Below are 8,859 nucleotides of genomic sequence, written 5' to 3' on the forward strand. Positions count from 1 at the left end.
AAATTAAGATTGCTTAGAGACATGGTTTAGTGGTGGTCTTGGCCATGCTAGGTTTATGGTTGGACTCAATGATCTTAAAGGTCCTTTCCAACCTAAAAGATTCTATGATTCTAAGATATCTCCTTTGGAGTTTTAATGGTTAAGTCCTGCAAGAGTACAGCCTTCCTATCTAATCAAAACCAAAATCCTCAATCAGGTGCTTAAACTCTGTTCATGAGGGACACTAGACACATAATGGTTAGAGACACAAAAGCCAAAATATTGGTGACAATTATCCATAGAAGAAATATGAGACCTACCCATCATTCCTCAGCACCATGCTCCAGTGAGCTTGATCTTTCTGTCCTCATCAGAAAGTCTTCTTCATAGGCCTCTCTGTAGCTCAGATCTTTTCAACTCAGGTGCAACGAAGAGGGATGTGATGCCACTACCAAGCATGGTCAGAGCATTTAGGGGTGAGTCCCAGGTTTAAGTCCTTCTACTGCCTGACATGGAGAGAGACAGGAATCAGATTCTCATCTTTTTGAGCATGTATATTCATAGTAAGGCATGAATGAGTATTCTGATTTCTTCTGCTGGTTGAGAGACATCAGCCAGATTCCCCATCACCCTGAATGACACCATAAACAACCAACTGTGAAAGTCAATCTTGCCTGGTCTCTGACCTAATTAAAAATGAGAATGTAAAATATTCTCCTTCATTTTCTCCACATAGAAAAGGACATAAACTGAGGTCAGTTCTCAGTATTTATGTCCTTCAAGAACTCAAGTATCTGGTTAAATTATAGGTAGATGTAATGTAGCATTTATGAGGTAGCACTGTCCTACATCCTTAAAGGCAGAAACTTTTTTCTAATTAAGATTGATTTTCCTGACAAACTTAATTCTTTTCATAGAATAGATTTAGCTCAAATAATCCACAGGAAATAAACTTTATTGGATATAATGCTGTGATAGAATCTAGGAACATCAGCTTTTCCGCTTGAGTTTCTGTGGTGCTCAAATCAACTTCTATATACCTTTTGAAAAATACCTGCAAATCAAAGGGACTGGAAAAAATGGCCTGGAAGAGGTCTAATCTATACATCAATGAACAGAGGGGAAAAAGCAACAAAGAATGCACCAAATCTCCATTTTACAAGTTTCTGTAAAAAATCTGGCATAATCAATTTTCTAGAACAATCGACACATCTGCTTTCAGACACAAGAAGGATGAAACCCATCCTCCAACTGTACAAGTTAATAGTTAATTGTGTGGGTGAAACACCTAGCTTTTGATGTAGGTTTAAACTGGGAAAACATGGGATTAAGAGCTTGAATTGCTATTCTTGTTTGAGTTTACCTTCGAAATCACAACTTAATTGTTTTAGGTGTCTGGTTAAAAAGAGAATGTGGTGAAGGCAATGATGTTTCTGAAGTGTATTTCATTGCAAATGAGAAATGTGCTAGAGTCCTAAGAGTAAGCAATCTCAATATTACAGCTTTTTGAATTCTCACCCTTGCTATATTTTTCATGAATGAGCACACTCCTCTCCATGAGTACTCTCAGCGTTCATCCAACTTAGCTGAACTTTTTGGCCAGAGTTCGACCCTAGCAGCAACAGGAGCAGGAGCAACAAACAGTAATGGTATTACACAACACAAGCAGCCCAGTCTTCCAGCATTCAGGATGACCTTCCTGGTACTTGTTCTGGAGAGGATAAATAGGAAGAAAGGAAGCAGAGAGGAGAACATGTATGATATAGCTATTCTTCACATTGACCAATACCTAGATTTATAGCATAGGAAGCAACTTAACTTGGAAGCTACAGAATCCCCAGCTGAAAGGAAACACTTTAACAAAATGTAGTAAATGGAATAAAATCCAAAAAACTGGCATATTCTTCTAGAACCTGGGGAAAAATGACATAAAATTGCATTGCAATTTGAACTGCTGGAAACACAAGCTCACCATGACTACGTGAACGTATGATAGGTTTGATTGAGCCCAGCTTTTGCCAAAAAAACCCTTAAACTCTTCCTTGTTTTCTCTGAAAAAGAGATTCAGAATTTCAAGTGCTTTCTCCAGCAGTACTAAATAGATTATATATCTGTATAACTACATGTGTTGTCAGGAATTAAGTCAAATGCTAATTGAATACTTCGATAGTAAGACTAGCCTATTGGACTTCAGTCTATCGAAAACCTTGCAGTTTCTAGGACCGTGACAGCTTCCTTACACTCAGTCTATGTATTAATTCATTCCCAGCAGCTAAGGGTTAGGTTCTGGATGACAGATATAGCAGAGAAAAAGGCAGGAATCAGCCACCAGAGATCTGAGGTACTAGAGGTAAGTAAACAACAGTGAACCCGTTGAAAGGGAGAAGCAAAGAGAGACAGTCTGGAATTAACAATTGCAACAATTTCTTATTTAAGAAGGTGGTTTATAAATAAAATATCTCTTATATTTTTATAGTGTACTTTTCTCCCCACACCTAATATTTATTTTTACAAATAGCTTCTGGTTTCACGTTCCATATACGGGTACGAGGCAGAGGCTTGACTTTCTGTGCTGCATTCTGGCAGCATCCCCATTAATACCAAAATTCATGGTTAACTAATTAGAAACCTCAATCAAATGGTCAAAATTATTTAAAGAGGCCAGTCAGCTTCTTCCCAACTGTACGTGTCACTTTTAATCAGGAAACAAAAAGTCAGACAACACAAATAAATAGCAGTGAGGCAAGAGGCTAGCTATGGTTTGCAAGCAGCGTCCTGTGGAATCTCATCCATGGGAGTGCAAGCAATGCACTCATCCTAAACTTAGACAGCAAGCTGTCATAATTTTATAGTGGAGAAACATTTATCACAAGTTGGCTCTGATTAATTGGCCTGCTAGAACCAAGTCATTAATAGTAGCCAGACACAGTATTTTCCAACAGAGTTGGAAATTAGAGATAGGAATCCATGTCCTGGGGACTAGGGTGTGCCTAGTATTGAGGCTCAGGCACTCTGCTACATAGCCATCACTAGCCCCATAGCTCAGATATCTCCACATCGCACTGCAATCGCAGTGAAGGCATACTACCTTCCCTTCAGAAACTCCCTCTAGCACATTTGTGCAATCTGCTTTGGCACAGATGCCCAAGAGGTGTGTAAAACTCACTTCAGTGGAGTTGTGGACACTGCCAGGTTTTGGTTCCCTGCGGAAAGCAGGCATAGCCACAGTGTTTGAGATTGGCATCAAATATAGGTCTCAGACTTCTAATCACACTGAAGATCTCAAAATGCCTAGTCACTAAGCTGTAAAAACAGAGATAATTAATGGGATTACAAATATCTCTGATGCCAATGGTCATATAAATACTGTGTTGACTGTATTGAATCCAAACAACATGTTTAATAGTGTAATGAGTTTTGCAGCTGATTCTTCAGCCACTTCTATGAACACAGTGCAGTGTAGGACCTCTGACACCGTGGCAATATTTCTTCCAAGCATGGTGCTGTATCCCATGGAAAACCAGTGCTGAAATACAAGCACCAGAGCCTGGACTGTGTCCTCAGGGGCATGTGTGCCCAGGCACCAGGTCACTGGAGCACCAGTAGCCCGAGAGCTTCATTTCCAAATGTAAATAGAACAGAAAACAGTCTGAAGTACAACATTTTAAAACTAACATATTCTTCTCTGTGCACACCAGTTACTGTACATCTCACATACATTAACCTAGGGTACTCAGATGGCCCAGTGCCTCTAATAGCATGTGACTCAAACACGGACTCTTAATTCACTTTGATCATCATAAACCCATCTGCACACTAGTAGGCATTTAACTACTGTATGCCAATAAAAATGTTGTTTAAACTGTTAACTGCCCTTTTAAAGCAGCAATTAATCCCCAAGATCAACACCTTTGAAATTACTGCCATAGGGCATAGATAAATATTAACCTTGGCTCTTATGGAAAGTGTTGGGCTCATGACCTGGGAAGAGATCTCTCTTGGTAGTTTAGGGGTTTATACCTTACTCTGCCACTGAGATGTTGTATAATTCTTAGGGGGAGAAAAAAAAAAAAAGGTCAAAACCACTGCTGTGTTTTTAGCATCCTTGATATAATCTTCTAACTCAGAATGTGGACATAAAGTATTTTCTAACTGCAACTTTCTCTGCATGTTTCCTATGCAATAATTAAACCCCACCCCTTGGATCAGGTGAGGGTAATCTTGGTATAATGATGAAGATTGGGAGGGACATGACTTGTGAAAATGCACATTCTTCCTTCTAAAAGGACCAGAGTCCTTCTCCTGTTTGGAGGTTGTGCTCAGCAGACACCTACAGCTATCAGCTGTGTGTGCTCAGGTAGGTCCCTGAGCAAGAGCCAGGTTTGTGGCTCTGAGTTAATTTGAGCTGTAAATGCTGGAGCAGGAGATAGAGAAAAACCACAGAAAGCAGAAGACTAGATAAGTCTGTACCCAAGCATTACTGTTAGTAAAGTACTTTACATCTCTTGTATAAAAGGTATAAAATTCAGGTGTTTACATAATGTCATGTATTTGGTCTGTGATTTGCAGTCATTTATAAAACACTATTATTGTAATTTATAAAAAGTACCATCTAGCCATTAATATTTTTTATATAGAAAAACATTGTGTTAAAACAAGTGGCAAAATGAGCACAACTTTAACTATGAAAATTCTAAGTACAGCTTTGAAGATGTAATCCAGATCCAGGCAAGCCAAACTCTGGGGAGTTTTGTTGCATGATACAATCTTGTTCCATTGATTCTGAAGTATATAAAAAAAATATCCTGTACTCAGGTTTTTAATGTCCCCTAGCTGCACATGCATCCATGTTTGAAGTGCCATGAGCTCAGGTTCCCTTCATTACCTACCCCATATAAGTGGGTTGGACCACATCATGTGGCTGGAAATATTGGGGTTTTGTGCAGTGACACAAGTCCTCCCAGCTGTGTATTCATGTCAGTACTAGGAAGCGTAAAAAAAACAGCAGTAACATGACAAGACAGAGTAGTGAGGCTTTGGTAAATGACCCTTAAGGGATGAAGTGCAGAGTGCAGTGACATCTGATGTGGCTCTGCTTTCTCCACCCTTAGTCAGTCTGCTTCTGCAAGTTCTCTATTGCTCATTCAGTATTTTTAAATAAATGTTTTGATAAATATGGAACTATTGCCCTAAATACTGCCATAGGTTATAAGCAAGCACAAACTCACAGTTCCTAAAATACACATGAAGGTAGTTGGGAGTGCAAAGCGAGGCTGTGCATCTGAAGGCACTCCCTGCTGTAGGAAGCAGGGAGACTGGCAGACTTTGTCCAGTATGGCAGAAGCAGGCATAAAGGTCTACAGGGATTGAGTAATGCTGGGGAAGTTGTAACGTCATTAGTATGTTGCCATTATATTGTTGTTCTGGCTTTTTGAAATAAATTGCACATACTCTTTATGTTTTACTGGGGCCTGTCAATGTGCGAGGTATGAGCATTAAGAGGTAACAGATGCCACTTGTTCCAGTCTGTTCTGTGCATGAGAGAAAAAAATCCTATTAGCTTTTCATGATTTCACCAATCAAAACAAGAGGGGGAACCAAAATCTCTGTAGCAGGCACTATCAACAATTTATGTTTTGAAAACTGCTTTGTGCCGTGCTGTTTTCACACTACCTAGGACAGGTGAGCTTTTTTCGTCAAAGGCAAAGGAAAACTCCTGAAGACTTGAATGGAAACATGAGCAAATATAACACAGAGCAGAAGTGATATTAAATGCTCTAAAGAGAGACAATCACTGTATTAATAAAATGTGAAGGAAATAGAACATCAGCATAGTTACTATTTTCCATTAAATTTTTACTTCAGATTATCCCATTCTTTCTGATTCCATCACACTTTCAATGTTTAAACCTCTTTTCCTCAGCCTTTCCCAGTGTATCTTTTTACCGTATCACTCACCCTTCACTCTACTAGAAATAGGTCCTACGAAGTATACGACTGCTAAAAGTACAGGACCTCAGAAGACAGGTGGAATATAAAACCTGAAGAAGCACAGTAACATGTTCTCACCTGGGTTGTGTGATGGAGACAGGGTGCTGAGCTTGGGAGGCACTGGTGGAAACCAAATCTTTAATTTGAGAAGTCCCTGCTCTCAAGACTTTTTGTATGCTTAATCTACTAGAGGATTTGTTTGGGGAATTTGAAAATGTTGTGTATTGGATGAGAATGAAATACAAATAAAGATGAGTAGGAGCACTAGAAGAGTAGGGATGGTTTCATTGCTTTTTGTGAAGTATGGCACACTCCTGCAGAAAGCTGGCCAATCCATACTGCTAACACAGAGCCTTAATGAAAACCATGGACTGAACATCGTCATCTGTCCACCAATACTCCCCAATGTCAGTACATTCACTCAAGTTCTCAACATCCTAACAATGCCTTGACCTGTTCCCTGTTCAGTTACCCAAATTCTTGCTGGTGCATGACAGAGTGACAAATAGCAGTTATAGTATTACCAAAATAGGCAGTGAATCAGTCAGATAGGGCATCTCATCACGACATCTCCACTGCTAGCTCTACTCACTTATAGACTCTTAAAAAGAAACAGTTCTTCCTCTAATGCTTTTCCTAATCTGTTTTCAATTACTACATGATTGATCCATTCAGCTGGCAATATCATGAAAAGACGTCAAGTGGCATTACTGTTGCATCAGAGATTAGACAAAAAAAAAGAATAGCTGAACCCAGTAGGAAGACAGATCAGTACTGATGGGAAGAGCTCAGCTGCACAGCGCATTCTCCTGTGTTGACACGTAAAAGACTCAATTCAGACTGTAATCCACATAATTTAGAGAAAGACAACCATATGGCATCCAGACAGCTAATGATCTGCTCTTAGCCACTTTTCAGCCAAACCATAGTGATGCAAGGTACTTGAGCAGGAAGGTTGAAGCTCAGTCTATTCTAAATGCTACAGAATGCCTTGGCAACACAGGCTGCTGCAAGCAGTCTGATCTTCCTCTGCACACTGACAAGATCTCATGCTGAGTTCGAGGTCTTGATCCATTTGACTAGAACTTTGCTCAAGATATCTAACTGATCTTCTAAGTCATTTATCATGGCTGATAAACGTCTTCCAGCACAAGGGAGCTCAAAAGAATAAAGGCCATCTTTTCAGGGAAAGATGTGGGATGGTTGCTTGATTTTTAGCTCAGTCAAAGACTTTGGATGTAAAGTACCTTCACAAGTTTAGCATTCCAGATGGAAGGCACATTTCTTTGCAAAGTATTTAAGCAAGGTAAATGCATGCATGAGCTTTTTTTTGGTTATGCTTTTAAATCTACCTTTTTGTCAAAATCCTTGTAGAAATGCTGCTTATACTTGCCAAAGACAGGAGATAAATATTATGATTCCCCAATCTAGACAGCACTCTGATGGCATTGTGATGAGCATCCCGTAAGAAAGGAGAAAGAAACAACGAAGAGAAAAGAAATATAGCCAGGCTATAGCTTTGCAAAAGGTTCAGTTATAATCAACTAATATGTTTTCCTACACATAATCTGCAGCTCAAGTGAGTTGTATCACTTTAAAAATACTCCCTCAGATGAGCTAAAAGAAAAAGAAGTGTTAGAGAGGTGAAACTGGAGGTCAGGAAGCTGCTGGGAAGTTGGAGTGAGATACATGTCTAAATCTCCCACTGTTGGGGGATTTATAAGTGGAGAAGAGGGTAATTGGAACTATGCTGCCTCTATACTATCAGCACACCTATGTGCAGGTGAATCTCATAGTAACACAATTCTAATTAATGTTCAATCACTCCTACCCTTCTTTTTCAAAAAGGGAAGAAGGGAATTAAAGTGAGAAAATGACACTCATGAGCCTAGAAACAAAGCATATTCACTCTCTGTAGTATAGCTTAAGCTTATAAGTATAGCATAGCTTATAGCAATAAGTCTAGCTTATTGCTTCTCTAAGCCATGAATGCAGAAGATTTGAGCTAAATTGATCATGATGGGAAAATCATTGTCCGAATCTCTATAAAAAGAGAAATCTAATAACAGAATACTGGAGTCCATTTTTTTAGCACTTCAGCTTCATGCTACTGCTCTACATTTAGGCACTGGTCTGAATTAACAAGAATGATTTTACTGTGGTAGTAACAAAAGGACAAGGATCACCTGTGACTGTTTTTACCTACTATACAGATCCTGCTACTAGTTAAAAAAGTCATTAGTCATCTTGCAAAAAAGGTAGAGGTAGATAAACTGCATTTAAGTAGAGACAAAATTGAACAAGTTATTCATACAGTATCTTTCATGTTCAGGTAAGATTTAACTGATGCAGTGGAGGCAAATTTATATTTTGCTCTTGAAGAAATAACTCAAAATTAAAGCCTGTCTAGAATATTCATGCTTGTAGGAGGGACTACTTCAAAAAACATCGGTCAAGAGAGTTTCAATTCTCATGCACTTATCAATACAGGCTTTTTGGGTATGTTTCAAAGAAAGGAAGTCCCGATCTGTGCAGCAGAGCAAAGATACTGTCAGAAGTTAGCTTGATCTCAGCAGTACTGTCATTAGGATTATCCGTATCTTTTCGCTATGTGTTTGAAATAGATATGTTTTAAATGCAAGATTTTTTTTTTCTGGTTCTATTTTGATCCCAAAAGGCTGGGGTTTTTTTTGTCTGTTTGTTTTAGAGATATTAGAAGGACAGTGACAAAACAGTTCTTTCCCACTGAGTAAGCAGTTTCTGCTACTGGTGAGCTGCTGATACACTTCCGAAGACAGCTTTGCTTTAACTCTTGTTATGGAGACACCCCCGCCCATTTATTTGGCCTGTCCCGGGTCCCTGGCGATCCCTTCCAGCGGCCGGGCCGGG

The sequence above is a fragment of the Cariama cristata genome, unplaced genomic scaffold (assembly GCF_000690535.1).
Source record: "Cariama cristata isolate BGI_N322 unplaced genomic scaffold, ASM69053v1 scaffold8893, whole genome shotgun sequence".
In the NCBI taxonomy this organism is placed as follows: Eukaryota; Metazoa; Chordata; class Aves; order Cariamiformes; family Cariamidae; genus Cariama; species Cariama cristata.